The following is a 15,559-nucleotide window of genomic DNA, read 5'->3' on the forward strand; positions in this document are numbered from 1 at the left end:
ATGACTGCGGTGTGATTTGTCCAGCTGACTAAGCTGGATGTGGGGGATGGGATAGTAAGTGCATATGCCTGAATGATGTGTGAATATGTGTCTTGTTTTTATGCATGCCTGTACAAAATATCCTTATTCTTAGGGTTTCCGCAATATTTATCCTCCCTGATATTGCATCCATGTACATTGTGTAATCTTTCTTCTTGCAATTGATTACATCTTGCTATGGTAATCAACTTATTGCCATGCTGTGTAACTATTTTTTCTATGTTCTGTTTATTAAAAGCAAAAATAAAAACTTAAAAAAAAAAAAAAAAGATATCCTTCGAAAATGTCTACACTAATCCACAAAGCACTGTGCAATTCTGCACTGTCAAAGATCCCCGCTCTTACTTCTGTTTACCAACCCTCTTGTGCTCTTCGCTCAGCCAAAGACCTATGACCCAAATTCTCTGTTTTCTAATCATGTCACTCCCGTCTGCAGGACTTCTTCCGTGCTGAACCCATTCTGTGGGACTCACTGCCCTAGACCACCAGACTTGCTCCTAACTTTCCCAGGTTTAAGCGTGCCTAGAAAACTAATTTCCTATTCCACATAAACTTACTTCATGTCCCATATACAACCTGACCTGGTCACAAATATCTTTACTCCACTCTGCTTTGTCCTCAACTAGCTACCCTCACATGTGGCAGATCTTTCTGTGAAGGAAAGTCAGTTCCATTTATCTGAATTGGGTTATTTTAGTGGCTAGCACATGGATTTCTACAACCCCCTATTCAGATGAATGGGATGGTCACAGAAATTTCTGCAATAAATCTTCCATGTGTGAATACACCCTAACTCTGCACTTTATATCTGTGTTGGCTCAAATTTGCACCATGTACCTATTGAGCCCCTCTTAGCATTACATTTAAATTGTAAGCTTTTATGGGCAGGGACCTTTCTACTTTTGTCTCATTGTTCATTCATTTGTTGTTGTTTTTTGGACAGTTTACTTGTTAGTTGCTTCCCCAATTGGAAAGGGCTGAGACATATATTGGCTCTATATAAAGATTATAATTCAATTTTTTACATTTTATTCACAAAACAATAGTGTTATGTACAAGTTCATCATACATATATATTTATATATCCCAATATATATCACATTTAAGAAATTGTTTAAAAATTTCACATGTAAATAACAAATACAATTTCCTCCTATTCTTTTTATCTTATTTTTTTTTTGCACCCTCCCCCCACCATAACTTGAAAAAACCCCAAGACACACAAGAGGAAAAAAATAGATTATTTATATGGCTTTTACATATCTTCTAATACATAGGTTTTTTCAGCCTGTTCCAAAAGATCAATACGAGGCTTCCATTTAGATTTAAAATAGCTACTTCTATCTTCCACAGCAAAGTATGATTTTTCAGTATGGTCTTATATATTTGAATCTTCCATACAATCTTCCATTTCTTAAGAATTTCTAGACGTGCTAAAAATAATAATTGAAGAATTAGCTGCACCTGTAATCTATTGTATAAAGTGTCAATCCCAGTCGAGACCCAACAAAAATCAAAATTTCATTATGATCTGTCCCAAAGGGCGCAATTCCTTTAATGTATTCTAGTACCTGAGTCCAGTAACGGTGTAATTTTGGACATCTCCAAAGTAAGTGAATAAGGGTCTTCATTTCCATTGAGGCTCAATAATTGGTCCCACGTCCCTTATCCATTTATTTATATTAGTAAATTCTATATTGTTTTTAGAGCCTAAACTCAAGTGTTTATAACAAAGTGAAATTACCAGTGAGGTTTGTTTATCAAAATATCACCCAAAGCAAAAGGTTTAATTCTATATTAGTGTTTATCTTTAGTGGATTTCCATGTGTGACTTAATTGATGATAGGATAACCACCCTCCTTTTGGTAACCCAAATTACATCTGAGGGATCTGAAAGGATCCTAGATAACCATTTTCAAACAAGTGATATATTTGTGTTATCCCATACTTAATCCAAAATTGTGAGTCCCTTATTTTTGAAAATTCATGTAGATAAAGATTATTCCAAAGAGAAGTAAAGTCCAAATATCCCCCATAGGATAATATAGATTTAGCCTCTTGACAGACTTTAACATATAGTCTTAACAAGGGGTCTGAAGAGCATTAGGGTCTAATCAATGCTCCTGATTCAAATATTGAATAAGAATACTCCAACCCTGTCCATGCCCCCTCTCCTGCAATATAATCTTATTGGCAGCAAGATGTTTCCAATATAAAAATTGTTGTAGTTGAGATGCCAAAAAGTATTTGAAGAAGTCCGGCAAAGCAAAACCCCATCCTTAACTGGACGACAAAGTCTTTCATATCTGATATGGGGGTATTTGCCCCTCCAAATAAGATCTTGAATAATAGAATGAAGAGTTATAAAAATAGAAAGAGGTGACCATAACGGAACATTTCCAAAATTATGAAGCACCAAAGGCAAGATTACCATTTTAATTCATGCTAACACATATTGGGGTAATATCCTGTTCCAAAATTTAAACTTATGTCTTAAGGTAACAAATAATTGAAGTATATTCAATGGCACAAAATCCATTATTGTCCTAGGTATTCTAATACCCAAATATTGAATAGAGTCCACCACCTGAATTTTTTGTCCTCTTAATACAAAATTGGAGTTTAAAGCCATCAATGACGACTTTTCCCAATATATCTTTTCTCCGGCAAACTCTCCAAAATTCTCGTACACTTCTATGAAATGACAAATATCAGATGTGTCTCTAAAGAATAATAGCATATCGTCAGCATATAAGGAATTTTTTTCTTTTACTTCACCCATCAAAAATCCTTTATCCGACTATCTTTTCTTATGCTAACTGCTAGGACCTCAATAAGTAAAATAAACAATAGTGGGGAGAGGGGACATCCCTGTCTGGTACCTCAAAACAAAGAGAAAAAAAGTGGAAAAACCTACACCCATGGCTATCCTAGCCATAGGGTTGGAGTAAAGATTTTTTAGCTATTTTACAAAGCTATCCTCAATGCCAAAAGACTGGAGTACTCCCAAAGAAAGCCCCATTCCACTGTGTCAAAGGCTTTACAAGCATCAAAAGACAATAAAGCTCCGTGTGGAAATTTTACACCACAATATTGGTAAAGGCCCTGCCCTCCTGAGATTGCAGGAGATTGATTTCCCAGGAAGCAATCCAGTCTGATCTGCGCTCACCAGGGAATGAATAACTGTCATAAGTCGATTGGCCAGCACTTGGTTAAAATTTTCATATCTGCGTTCAAAATAGATATAGGCCGGTAGCATTCCACATTCAGTGGATCCTTATCCTTTTTTTGGATTTGAATAATATTTGCTTGCAACATAGAAGGCGGAAGTTTTCCCTGGGAACAGGAAGTGGTAAAAACATTATAAAGATGTTCTGAAAGAACATCTTGGTACCCAGTATATCCCTCATAAGGGATTCCATCCGGGCCTGGGGCCTTGCTTTTTGGTAGATTTTTAATCACATCCCTTATCTCCTGCAGTCTCAGGGGGGTCTCCAAGCTATCAAATTGTACAGTTGTTAATACTGGTAAATCAGCAGAGTTCACATAGTTTTTAATTTGGCCCTCCAAATAAATCAATTTTGAAGAATAAAGATCTCTATAATAGTCTGCAAACAAAATAGTATGCATTTTGACTTTTGATTATCGGGGCTAATAATTTCCCCCTCTCCCCATTTCAAAGAAATTCCTTTCACCCAACTTAAAATACTCTTTTTTAGCTAAGGTTCACTGTCTATCTTTATATTGAGCATGCAGATTATGCCATTTTAATTTATTGTGGTCCGAAGATCCCCCCTTTAATAGGTCAACCAGGAAACATTCTAGAAAGCTCCTAAACCAATCATTGCTAACCCCTACTATCACCCCACCGCCAGCGCACATATTTTTAAGATGATTTAGATTTCTCCACTATAATTAGTATTTGTATTTCAGTTTAAATATTTTTTCCTTATACTTCTTCCCTTTTTCTTCCCTTTCCTTCTCCCGAACTTCCTTTGTCTTTTTTTTTCCTTTTGTATATATATGTACGCTATAGCTCGACTAACTAATAGGGATTTTTATCTCATACATGTGTTCTAGATACCAAATACCATTCCAGTACCTCAACCACCCGTCACTCCCATGCAATATTCTTTCCCAGATGACATATGAGATTACTTCCTTAACTACCTCCTAATCCTCCTAAAAAAATAAATTATTATTATTAATATTGTTATACATTATTAAAATGCAAAAAAGATAATATTTTGCTAATCATCTGGGCAGTAGCCAAAGTTTAGTAATTATGTTTTAATTACTTACAGGGATATTAGGCTTCATTCACATCTGGGTCGGGCTTCTATTCATGGGTTTCATCAGAGGAACACTACAACCTGGTTGTCATCCAACCTTAAGGGATCATATCAATGTGGCAGATGCAAAACATGCAGGTCCATTTGGAACAGTAAAACGTTCAAGAGTAATACAACCGGAGATGTATTCCATAATAGATCCTTTATCAACTGTATTACCAAAGGGGTGGTGTATTTGATTACTTGTGTCTGTATGACACAATATGTTGAAAAAATGAAGAGAGAGTTTAGATGTAGAATTAGGGATCATATATGTGACATTACTAGGAAACAGGATACAACTGTCTCCAGGAACGTATGGGAGTGCCATTCTGGGGACCCATTGGTCCTAAAATTTCAAGGGATGGAACATGTTAAACCACCAGTGAGAGGGGGGATTGGGATAGGCGGATTTTGCAGAAGGAGGCCCAGTGGATTTTCAGGAGGCAAACTTCAAACCACTGGGCCTTAATGAACAAACATCCTACATTCCCTTCCTTTAATGATTTTGTATGGTTAAACCTAGAATCCCACTTCAAGTTATTTTGGACCTTTTATTATGGTGGTCAATTCCTAGTTGTTGCGGGTTTATTCCAGCAAGACCGGGACTAACATTATAAAAATTATCCTATACGTGTCTCTAATATTAGGGCCATTTTATTCCCTAGTATCATCAAACCCCATATACCATAGTGTTATTCAAGCACCTATTCCTATCAAACTCGATTTCTCTACTCACAGTATTCACTGCAGTGTTGATCAGCGATTTATGCATGGCTGCCTGGACCATTGATGCTTCATGCATCTATCCGATTGGTCGCGTCGTTACCAAGGGGCCATCTCATTCGGTGGACGTCAATCTTGACGTTTCACTCACCGATTTGCTCAGCTTCTGATGACGCGACCATGGTAGGTGGGGCTGCGGCCGTATAAGGCTCTAGGGTTTCCCCGGCGCGCACTAGACCAGTTATCAGTGTCCAGTGCACGCCGGAAAACCAATAAACAGCATAATATGTGCTGACTGGCATTTAATTATAGTCAGGCAATTTATACCCCTGAGGACGCTCCCCTATGCTTTACGGGTGCAGAAACGCGTTGGGAATCTTGTCTTTTTGTGGCAATCAGACCAACCAATATTTGTTCAGCACGTATGTGGAGCTCTGTAGTGATATGTGAATTATTATCAGCTATCTATTAGTAGTGCACTCTGACCTTACATATCACTCATACTCCACTCTGCATTCATTATCTGTGTTGCCAACGCCTGTACCAAGATCCTTGGCATTTAGTGCCCTACTCTTTAGAATCTTGTTAATAAAATTATTTTAAACGTTTAGACAAGCAGTGAATTTCTATAATTTAGCCTTCTACAATTTTTTAAATATATCCTTATGTTACACTTTTAAAGCATACCTGTTGTTTCAGATGACTTTTCAGAATAAGCGTGTTATATGTGTGTACATGAGGAATAAAACTATTTTTAATCATTACATGACTTGTATTCTGCATTATTTAGCAGTTTTTCCCTCTGCATTCTCTGTCTCTAATTTTCAGTTGTGTCAGAGCTAGTGGGCAGAGCTTAACTACTATCATGCCTGCACACAGAGAAAAGGAGAACCTCGCTCTTCTATCTCCATCTATCACATATATATAGAAGCAGCAACATAGAGGAGATTATACAGCAGTAATGAGCAGTGTAGCTGTGAATCCAGCACTGGGGTGAGATATAACACTTGCTAGAAGCTGCAGCAGAATCTGTGTGTGTCTCTCTACCTCTCCCTCACTCTGCTCCTGCCCTACTCCTACATTCTACCCTTTCCATAGACTACTATGGGCAGCTGTAACCTGATCCTTCAGTGAGCTGAACAGTGATCGAACAGTTGGGAAGGTGGGTGTGTGGGGGGCTGATAATTAGAGAAAGAGGCATTTTCTAGAATAAGGTATATTGCAATGTTTCTTATATTCGCATTTACTATTGATTTATGCAAAGTTTGTTCAAATTGCAGTGCCTATAGTGTTATGTCTCTGTAGAAACAAGTCAAATAATTAGCAGTTATTTAATTTATATTATTAAAGGGATTGTACACTTTGGACAGTTCTATTTTATAAGAAGTGTCCTCCAACAATAAGGTGATCACAGGGTATCTTGTTGCTGGGACCCCAGCTGTAATTTGTGAGAGAACTTGGCAGTAAGAGTTAAATTTCCCTGCAGCACCACCACAGGGAAAATTAAGCATTACACGGTAACCATTGAAATATAGGGGCTATCCATGTAATGCTTTTTTCGTGCTGGGTCCTTTGGAACATAAAATACTCTTAGTAGCTGCTCTCTGTTCTGGCTAATCCAGCTACTAATGGAATGGGCCCCCTCTATTTCTAAACCCATTTATGTTATAAATAAAGTTTTATATATAAGTATGTAAAAAGAAGACTTAAGGCCTAATGCTTATGCCAGAGCTAAGTGCCTAGGGCCATTACGGTGGCACTTAGAGTGCCTATGGTTCTGCATTATGGAGATGTTTGCACTCCGTTTGCCTCGGCACTGTACTGTATTTTCCATTAATACCTCCGTTATACAACATGTTATGGAGCATAATGGGCTCATAGATGTTTTTGGGGTTGTATTATAGGTTGGTACAATAAGGATTTATAGGACCATGTCCATGAGCCCTTACCAGAACTTCATATTTAGATAGCCCATAGTTAAAAAGCAAAAAAAATAATGAATTATTAAAATACTTCATTATCACCTTATTGCTGCAATACCTAGAGCATGTGTCATCCTTATCTTTCTGTTATAAATGGTAACACACCTTATAATTTTCCTATGGGGGTAATTCATCAAGGCAAGATCATTAATGTCAGAAGATAAGAAAAAATAGAACCCGTGACCTTTGTGTAACTATAAATTTATTTTTTCAAACACTAAGTAAGACTTTCTCAGAAAGAAGTTGAAGGAAGAAAGGGATGACAGCATTATGAAGAGGGTCTTAAAAGCTTTTTATCTAGCAGTTTTGTTCTGAAGCCTTGAATTAATCACACAGACATTGCACTTACTGATTTATGAGAATAAATTGGATTATTATCTCTTTGTTACACCTCATGCTTTATTAATATTATAACATGTCATACATTTATATATTTATACTATGAAAAAGTTATATTGTTTCCAATTACAAGCTTGCATAAGGTCATTTAAGATATTCAACACTTTACATACATACAGTGAAGGAAATAAGTATTTTTCCCTTGCTGATTTTGTAAGTTTGCCCACTGTCAAAGACATGAACAGTCTAGAATTTTTAGGCTAGGTTAATTTTACCAGTGAGAGATAGATTATCTAAAAAAAAAAAACATTCAATCACATAGTCAAAATTATATATATTTAATTGCATTGTGCACAGAGAAATAAGTATTTGATCCCTTTGGCAAACAAGACTTAATACTTGGTAGCAAAACCCTTGTTGGCAAGCACAGCAGTCAGACTTTTTTTTGTAGTTGATGATGAGGTTTGCACACATGGTAGATGGAATTTTGGCCCACTCCTCTTTGCAGATCATCTGTAAAACATTAAGATTTCGAGGCTGTCGCTTGGCAACTCGGATCTTCAGCTTCCTCCATAAGTTTTCGATGGGATTAAGGTCTGGAGACTGACTGGGCCACTCCATGACCTTAATGTGCTACTTTTTGAGCCACTCCTTTGTTGCCTTGGCTGTATGTTTCGGGTCATTGTCGTGCTGGAAGACCCAGCCACGAGCCATTTTTAATGTCCTGGTGGAGGGATGGAGGTTGTCACTCAGGATTTGACGGTACATGGCTCCATCCATTCTCCCATTGATGCGGTGAAATAGTCCTGTGCCCTTAGCAGAGAAACACCCCCAAAACATAATGTTTCCACCTCCATGCTTGACAGTGGGGACGGTGTTCTTTGGGTCATAGGCAGCATTTCTCTTCCTCCAAACACGGCGAGTTGAGTTAATGCCAAAGAGCTCAATTTTAGTCTCATCTGACCACAGCACCTTCTCCCAATCACTCTCAGAATCATCCAGATGTTCATTTGCAAACTTCAGACGGGCCTGTACATGGGCCTTCTTGAGCAGGGGGACCTTGCGGGCACTGCAGGATTTTAATCCATTACGGCGTAATGTGTTACCAATGGTTTTCTTGGTGACTGTGGTCCCAGCTGCCTTGAGATCATTAACAAGTTCCCCCCGTGTAGTTTTCGGCTGAGCTCTCACCTTCCTCAGGATCAAGGATACCCCACGAGGTGAGATTTTGCATGGAGCCCCAGATCGATGTCGATTGACAGTCATTTTGTATGTCTTCCATTTTCTTACTATTGCACCAACAGTTGTCTCCTTCTCACCCAGCATCTTACTTATGGTTTTGTAGCCCATTCCAGCCTTGTGCAGGTCTATGATCTTGTCCCTGACATCCTTAGAAAGCTCTTTGGTCTTGCCCATGTTGTAGAGGTTAGAGTCAGACTGATTAATTGAGTCTGTGGACAGGAGTCTTTTATACAGGTGACCATTTAAGACAGCGGTCTTTAATGCAGGCACCAAGTTGATTTGGAGCATGTAACTGGTCTGGAGGAGGCTGAACTCTTAATGGTTGGTAGGGGATCAAATACTTATTTCTCTGTGCACAATGCAAATAAATATATATAATTTTGACTATGTGATTTTCTGTTTTTTTTTTTTTTTAAATATAATCTATCTGTCACTGGTAAAATTAACCTAGCCTAAAAATTCTAGACTGTTCATGACTTTGACAGTGGGCAAACTTACAAAATCAGCAAGGGATCAAATACTTATTTCCTTCACTGTATTCTAGTGGTTAATCGCTTGCTACTCAAGAAGATTTTACAACTAATGCTGACATTGGGTCCATGTTTATGATGCAATATAAGAACACTAAATTGCGTGGACAAAGACATGTACAAATAATCAGAAACAGAAATTAGGAAGGACAAAACAAGTTGGTTGCCACCATGCGGGGTGATGACAGTCTAAGCATTCTGATAGATTACACATGCCTTCGGTATATCTGTTTGCATAGAAACCAGTAAAAAATAGTGTAGTACCGTGTTAGCCAGAAACAATATGCAATGTTAAATACCTTTGTGTCAAAAAAGAAAAAAGTATAGAAGATATGATACCTTTATTGGCTAACCATAAAAGTTCTATATGCAAGCTTCCAGAGCACAGAGGCTCCTTCTTCAGCCTGAAGAAGGAGCCTCTGTGCTCTGGAAGCTTGCATATAGAACTTTTATGGTTAGCCAATAAAGGTATTATACCTTCTATACTTTTGTCTTTTTTGACACAAAGGTATTTAACATTGCATAGAAACCAGTGGAAGAGAGATTGGAGTGTAGCTGTAGTCTCCCTATTTGGTTCATCTGTTTCTCAATGACTTGCCCATATAGCGACAGCCAAAGTGCCTGCAATCACAAATGCACCAGAAAACTCCCTGGTGGGTGCGTCGCATATAATGTCCTGACGCAGCCCATGGTCAGAACCTTCAATGCACTGTGATGCAGACCTTTTGTGCCAGGGCCTGATGTGGAAGCCTGTGGGGATTCGGGGCCTGAAAGCAAGCTGGGAAGTGTATAAATTAATTTTTTTATGCCTGATGTGAGGTCAAATCTAGTGGGATAATCTGAAGCAATTCATGCTAGGAGGCCCTATTCAAAAGTGTGGCATGGTGCCCCACACTCTGCCTCTGGAGATGACTCTGATCCAGGCTATATAACCCTTTAGATGTGCGATCAATAGCAAGCACCCATGCAGTGCTGGCCTTAGGTGTGTGCGACCTGTGCCTTTGCACAGGGCGCATCATTCCAGCAGGTGGAATGGGGTGCTGCACTGGCTCCCTTCCCCTGCTTGTTTCAGAAGCGCCCGGGCCCGGCGACTCAGCAGTTGCCTTTCCACCCGGGTGCTTCTTCACTCAATCGTGTCGCTACCGCTGTATCAGACCTAGCGGCTGCTAGCGGCGACAGCTGGCATGAGGATGCCCGTGCTGGCCCCCCAATGGGCGGTGGCATCGCTAGCAGCTGCTGCGGCTCTTGCAGCGGCAGCGACCGAACTATAGCAGAGCAGGGAGGTATCTCCCTGCTCTGCTATCTACTAGCGCCACTGCAGCTCTCTGAAGGAGCCCCTTGTAGGTAGTGCCATACAGCCCCCTGTAGGTAGTGCCAGCTCTCTGAAGGAGCCCCTTGTAGGTAGTGCCACACAGTCCCCTGTAGGGTAGTGCCACACAGCCCCCTGGTAGGTAGTGCCACACAGCCTCAAGGTAGGTAGTGCCACACAGCCCTTCTAGGTAGTGCCACACAGCCCCCTTGTAGATAGCACCCCCCTTCCTGTAGATAGCACCACTGTAGCCGGGGATTCCGCTCCTGGAGCACTCCACTCTGTCCATATATGGATAGTGACATCAGGGGAAACTCCTGAAGCAGAATCCCCATCCACAGTGTTGCAGACGCTGTGACCGGGGATTCCACTCCAGGAGAACCAATCACGTCACAGTCCATAAATGGACACAGACGACAGGAATGGAATGGAATCCCTGGTCACAACGTCGGCAAAGCTGTGGACGGGCATTCCGCTTCAGGAGTTTCTCCTGATGTCACTATCCATATATGGACAGAGCGGAGTGCTCCAGGAGCGGAATCCCCGCTACAGTGGTGCTATCTACAGGAAGGGGGGTGCTATCTACAAGGGGGCTGTGTGGCACTACCTAGAAGGGCTGTGTGGCACTACCTACCTTGAGGCTGTGTGGCACTACCTACCAGGGGGCTGTGTGGCACTTCCGACCAGGGTGCTGTGTGCCACTACCTACCAGGGTGCAGTGTGGCACTACCTACAGGGGGCTGTGTGGCACTACCTACAAGGGGCTGTGTGGCACTACCTACAAGGGGCTTTGTGGCACTACCGACAAGGGGCTGTGTGGCACTACCGACAAGGGGCTGTGTGGCACTACCGACAAGGGGCTGTGTGGCACTACCAACAAGGGGCTGTGTGGCACTACCAACAAGGGGCTGTATGGCACTGTCTACAGGGGGAATCTGTGAGTGGTGGGCTGATGGTAATTTTACTGTGAGTGGGGGGCTGATGGTCAAATTATTGAGAGTGGGGGGCTGATGGTCATTTTACTGTGAGTGGGGGCTGATGGTCATTTTACTGTGAGTGGGGGGCTGATGGTCATTTTACTGTGAGTGGGGGGATGATGGTCATTTTACTGTGAGTGGGGGGCAGATGGTCATTTTACTGTTTGTGGGGGGCTGATGGTCTGCAAGTGATTTCCACCTCTGAGCTCCAATTGAAATTAATAGGAGGCAGAATATACCTGTGTTGCCCGTTTGGTGCTTTTTTTCCTGCGTCTTTTGCATTCGCTTCAACGGCTTAAGAGAAAAAAAAAAAAAAAGGTCAAACAAGGCTGTCACTTCCTGAAGGAAATTTGAGACAGATTTATTTTGCCTTACAAAAAACGCTGTGTGAACATACCCTAAGAGTGTAGTGCTGGTTTTTAGCCGTTTTCTGTCTTTCTCGAAACAATTTTTGGTAGGGGTGCCCTGAGGAAATTTTATTTTTCCAGTGGTGCCTCGAGTCCGAAAAGGTTGGGAAACTTTGTACTAGGCTACAAGATCACGCCAGCCTACACAAGGATCTTGTCGTGGAGCAGCTCAGTTCGTCGTGGGAATGGGGCCTAGGTGAGTACAATTTTTGTTTTTGTTTGGGGGCACTGTCTACAAGGAGGAGGTGGGGGATAATGGCACTTTCTACAGGGAGGCTGTATGGCAAAATCTACAGGGGGCACTGTAATGTGTGGGGGCCACTAAACGGACATTATACTGTGTAGGAGTACTACAGGGGACATAATACTGTGGGCACAATTAGAGGACAAAATACTGTGTCCTTGAAGGGATTGTAATATATTATATTATTATTATACTGTACTAAAGGGGCGGATTTTTTTTTCTCCCACCCCCAAAAAAAATAATAAACGTTTTTTCAATACATTACTTATTATATTGTCCTGCAAAAAACAAGTCCTCATACGGCTACATAGATGCAAAAAAAAAGAAAAAGAAAAATTGCATATTTCTTAAGGTCCAAAATAGCTGTGCTATTAAGGGGTTAAAATATGAACATCAAAAGTCTGATTATCATGTGACAGCCTGATACTGATCGTAGGATATTCTAGGTAGCATAATTCCCATATATCCCGTTTTATATAGTGTTTAAACTATATCCCTCTGCATATTCACATAGATAAAGAATAGGTACGAAATCAGCAAAGTTCAGTGAGCACTGCAGCAAATTCCAGAACTAAAAGAGAAAGTGTAATTAAACTCGCAGATCACACAGATTAAGATGTAGAGAACTACAGCATTCAATATATGGATTGATACAGTATGCTCTTTTTTTCTGACGTAATTACACAATTAACTCAGTAAGTTTTATTTCATTTTTATTTTTTCCATGTGTAGATCTTTATAATAAATTGCAGTATATTTAATTACGTTAATATGGATGCTTTTCCTCGCTAAATGTCCACCCATATTTTATTCACAATTTTAAACTGCTGCCGTTGTTACTGAAAATCCGTTTTTTACTCCATAGAAGGTGAATACAGCCTCTTGCTATGGGGGGGGGGGGGGCGACACCTTATTAGTGTGGGTGCTCCCTTAGCCAAACTTGATGCACTGTGTCTCTGTGCATCAGGTATTTCTATAAAGCCTAATTCACACAATCGTGTTCGCTCCGTGATATACGGCCCATGTGTCGGCAGTATTTCCCGGACCGAACACAGTGCAGGGAGGAACGCTACTAGAATCCTAGTTCTGTATGATGCCAGGAGTCTACAGCATTTTTGGATGTTTAGAACGGCGTGGAGTGATGGGGAAAAAGGTACAAAAGTAAGTCTAACATCTAGAAGTTTAGATGGCATGCTTTTTGTTACAAATACCCAGCATCATCCCGTTTTTGTTTTTTCTCCCCCTGAAATGACAGTAGCATTTTAAATTAGACCTATCACTTCTTGGTATACCTCATAAAGTAATAGGAAACCAAAATATAAAACGTTTCTCCAATATATATAATTACGAACATATAAAAAAAAAAATTCTCTTTAATTTAGCTTTAAAGCTCTGGCCCTTAAAGAGCTGAGACGACTTCAACTAAAGTCCTCTCTCTACAGGCATCAGTGATGTTTCAAAGTCTAACAAGAGTTTGATTGCTCTGTGAGACTTCCTGTTTCTAAAGTGGGAGAGCCCACTGTGAGGGGGAGACAGAGTGCAGCATGTGTACACAGTGAAGATCTTGGGAAGATCTCTGTTGCTATCTTACTTCATGCTAGATGTTATATTAGCAAAAATGATTCTCCTGCGTATTTTGGAGCAGCTAGAGGAGGAGGAGGCCATAATCTGAAGTCTTTCACTAGAAGCAGCAGCTGAAATACAAGGAAGGTAAGTCCTATCACAGCTTTCTTTTCAGTGTGTGGCTGCTACTTGTTCTGTCTGTATATAGTGAGAGAATCAGATTAAAGAGGCTCTGTCACCAGATTATAACTGCCTTATCTCCTACATAATCTGATCGGCTCTGTAATGTAGATAACAGCAGTGGTTTTTATTTTAGAAAACAATCATTTTTGAGCAAGTTATGAGCAATTTTAGATTTATGCTAATTCGTTTCTTAATAGACAACTGGGCGTGTTTTACTTTTTACCAACTGGGGGTTGTGAAGAGAAGTGTATGACGCTGCCCAATCAGTGACCAATCAGCGTCATACACTTCTCATTGTTCCAAAATCATCACTAATTTAAAGCAATGGAATCCGAACCAAAATACAGGGGTCTTGTAATGACCGGGGTGTAGGGAAACAGACAGTGAGCCCTAATCTACCCACCACTCAGTCCCTGCCTACTTGCAACGACCTGCCCTAGGCGACGGGGTACAACTGGGCGACAGTCCCTACGCTCAGTAGGTGCACGACAGACAAACAGACAAGGGGACACAAGCAAAGGGAAATGGGGCAGTTGCCCACGGCAACACCGTGAGCAACAAGAGAGGTGAACGAGCCGAGTCAAACCAGGAGTGTACGAGGTACCAAACGCAGAGCAGGAGAGTAGTCAGTAAGCCAGGGTCAGTATTAAGCAAGGTCAAATAGCTAGAAGCTGCAGCAAGGCCAGGAAACCACACGAGAAGAATCACAAGCAAAGGAGGAACAGGAAAGGCAGGTATAAATAGACAGAGGGCGGGAGCTAGCTCCGTCTGGCCAGGCTGCGATAGGCTCTCCCACTCCTAAGCCTGCCATCCTGAGTGGTGGAAGATGGAGTCAGTCTCAGAGACATAGAACCAGGTGCAGACTGATTACCCATGGGCGTATACACAGAAGTTGTGCCTGGCAGATCCTTTACAGTTCTGCACACATTTCTAGTTGAGTGTATAGGTAGTGAGTTCCAAGTAAATAGGGTGTCAGACATGATTGAGTCACTTGCAGCTCTCAAGTAATGCTAGTCCTCATTTCAACCAGTGGTATCCATTAGATTTTCCTAAAAAAATAAGTAGATGAGTAGATAATCCCATTAGAAACTGTATCATTAGCTTTTGGGATTTCTTACCTGTTTGTTTTTCTTTTTTTTATAAAACTCTATATAGTTGTGTTCTAGATAGGAGGATGGGACCTTAGAATTATTTTCTCTTGAGGGCTTGAAGTACTCCTGTTCAACAATGAAAGATTATATAACATTACTAAATTGAACCTGCCCCTTTATGTTGCTATATGCCTGCACCGGACACAACATAGCCAGAGAGAAAAACGCTGCATGCGATATGTCCGGCAATCAAAACAAATGTATCAGATGCCAAAACTGCTTCTATAGGTAAGCATTTGATCAGTTCTGGTATCAGTTTCCCTTCGCCATTTCTGCATCGTGCCCGAGGGAAACAAAACTACATTGCTGGACATATTTAAAGTGGGTCTAAAAAAGATGTATAAATTCAATACAATAAACATACAGTATATCCCTATATACAAAAGGAATATAACCATCAGTACCCTTTGTACAAATGTACAAGGGCATTTAGCAGTATAAAAGTGCTAGTATAATGTTCTGTATCATACAGATTCAATTGAGAGGCTGCATCTTTATGGAAAAGCTATCATGGACTATATAAGATGCTGTTTAAT

Source organism: Rhinoderma darwinii, chromosome 4, assembly GCF_050947455.1.
Source record: "Rhinoderma darwinii isolate aRhiDar2 chromosome 4, aRhiDar2.hap1, whole genome shotgun sequence".
NCBI lineage: Eukaryota > Metazoa > Chordata > Amphibia > Anura > Rhinodermatidae > Rhinoderma > Rhinoderma darwinii.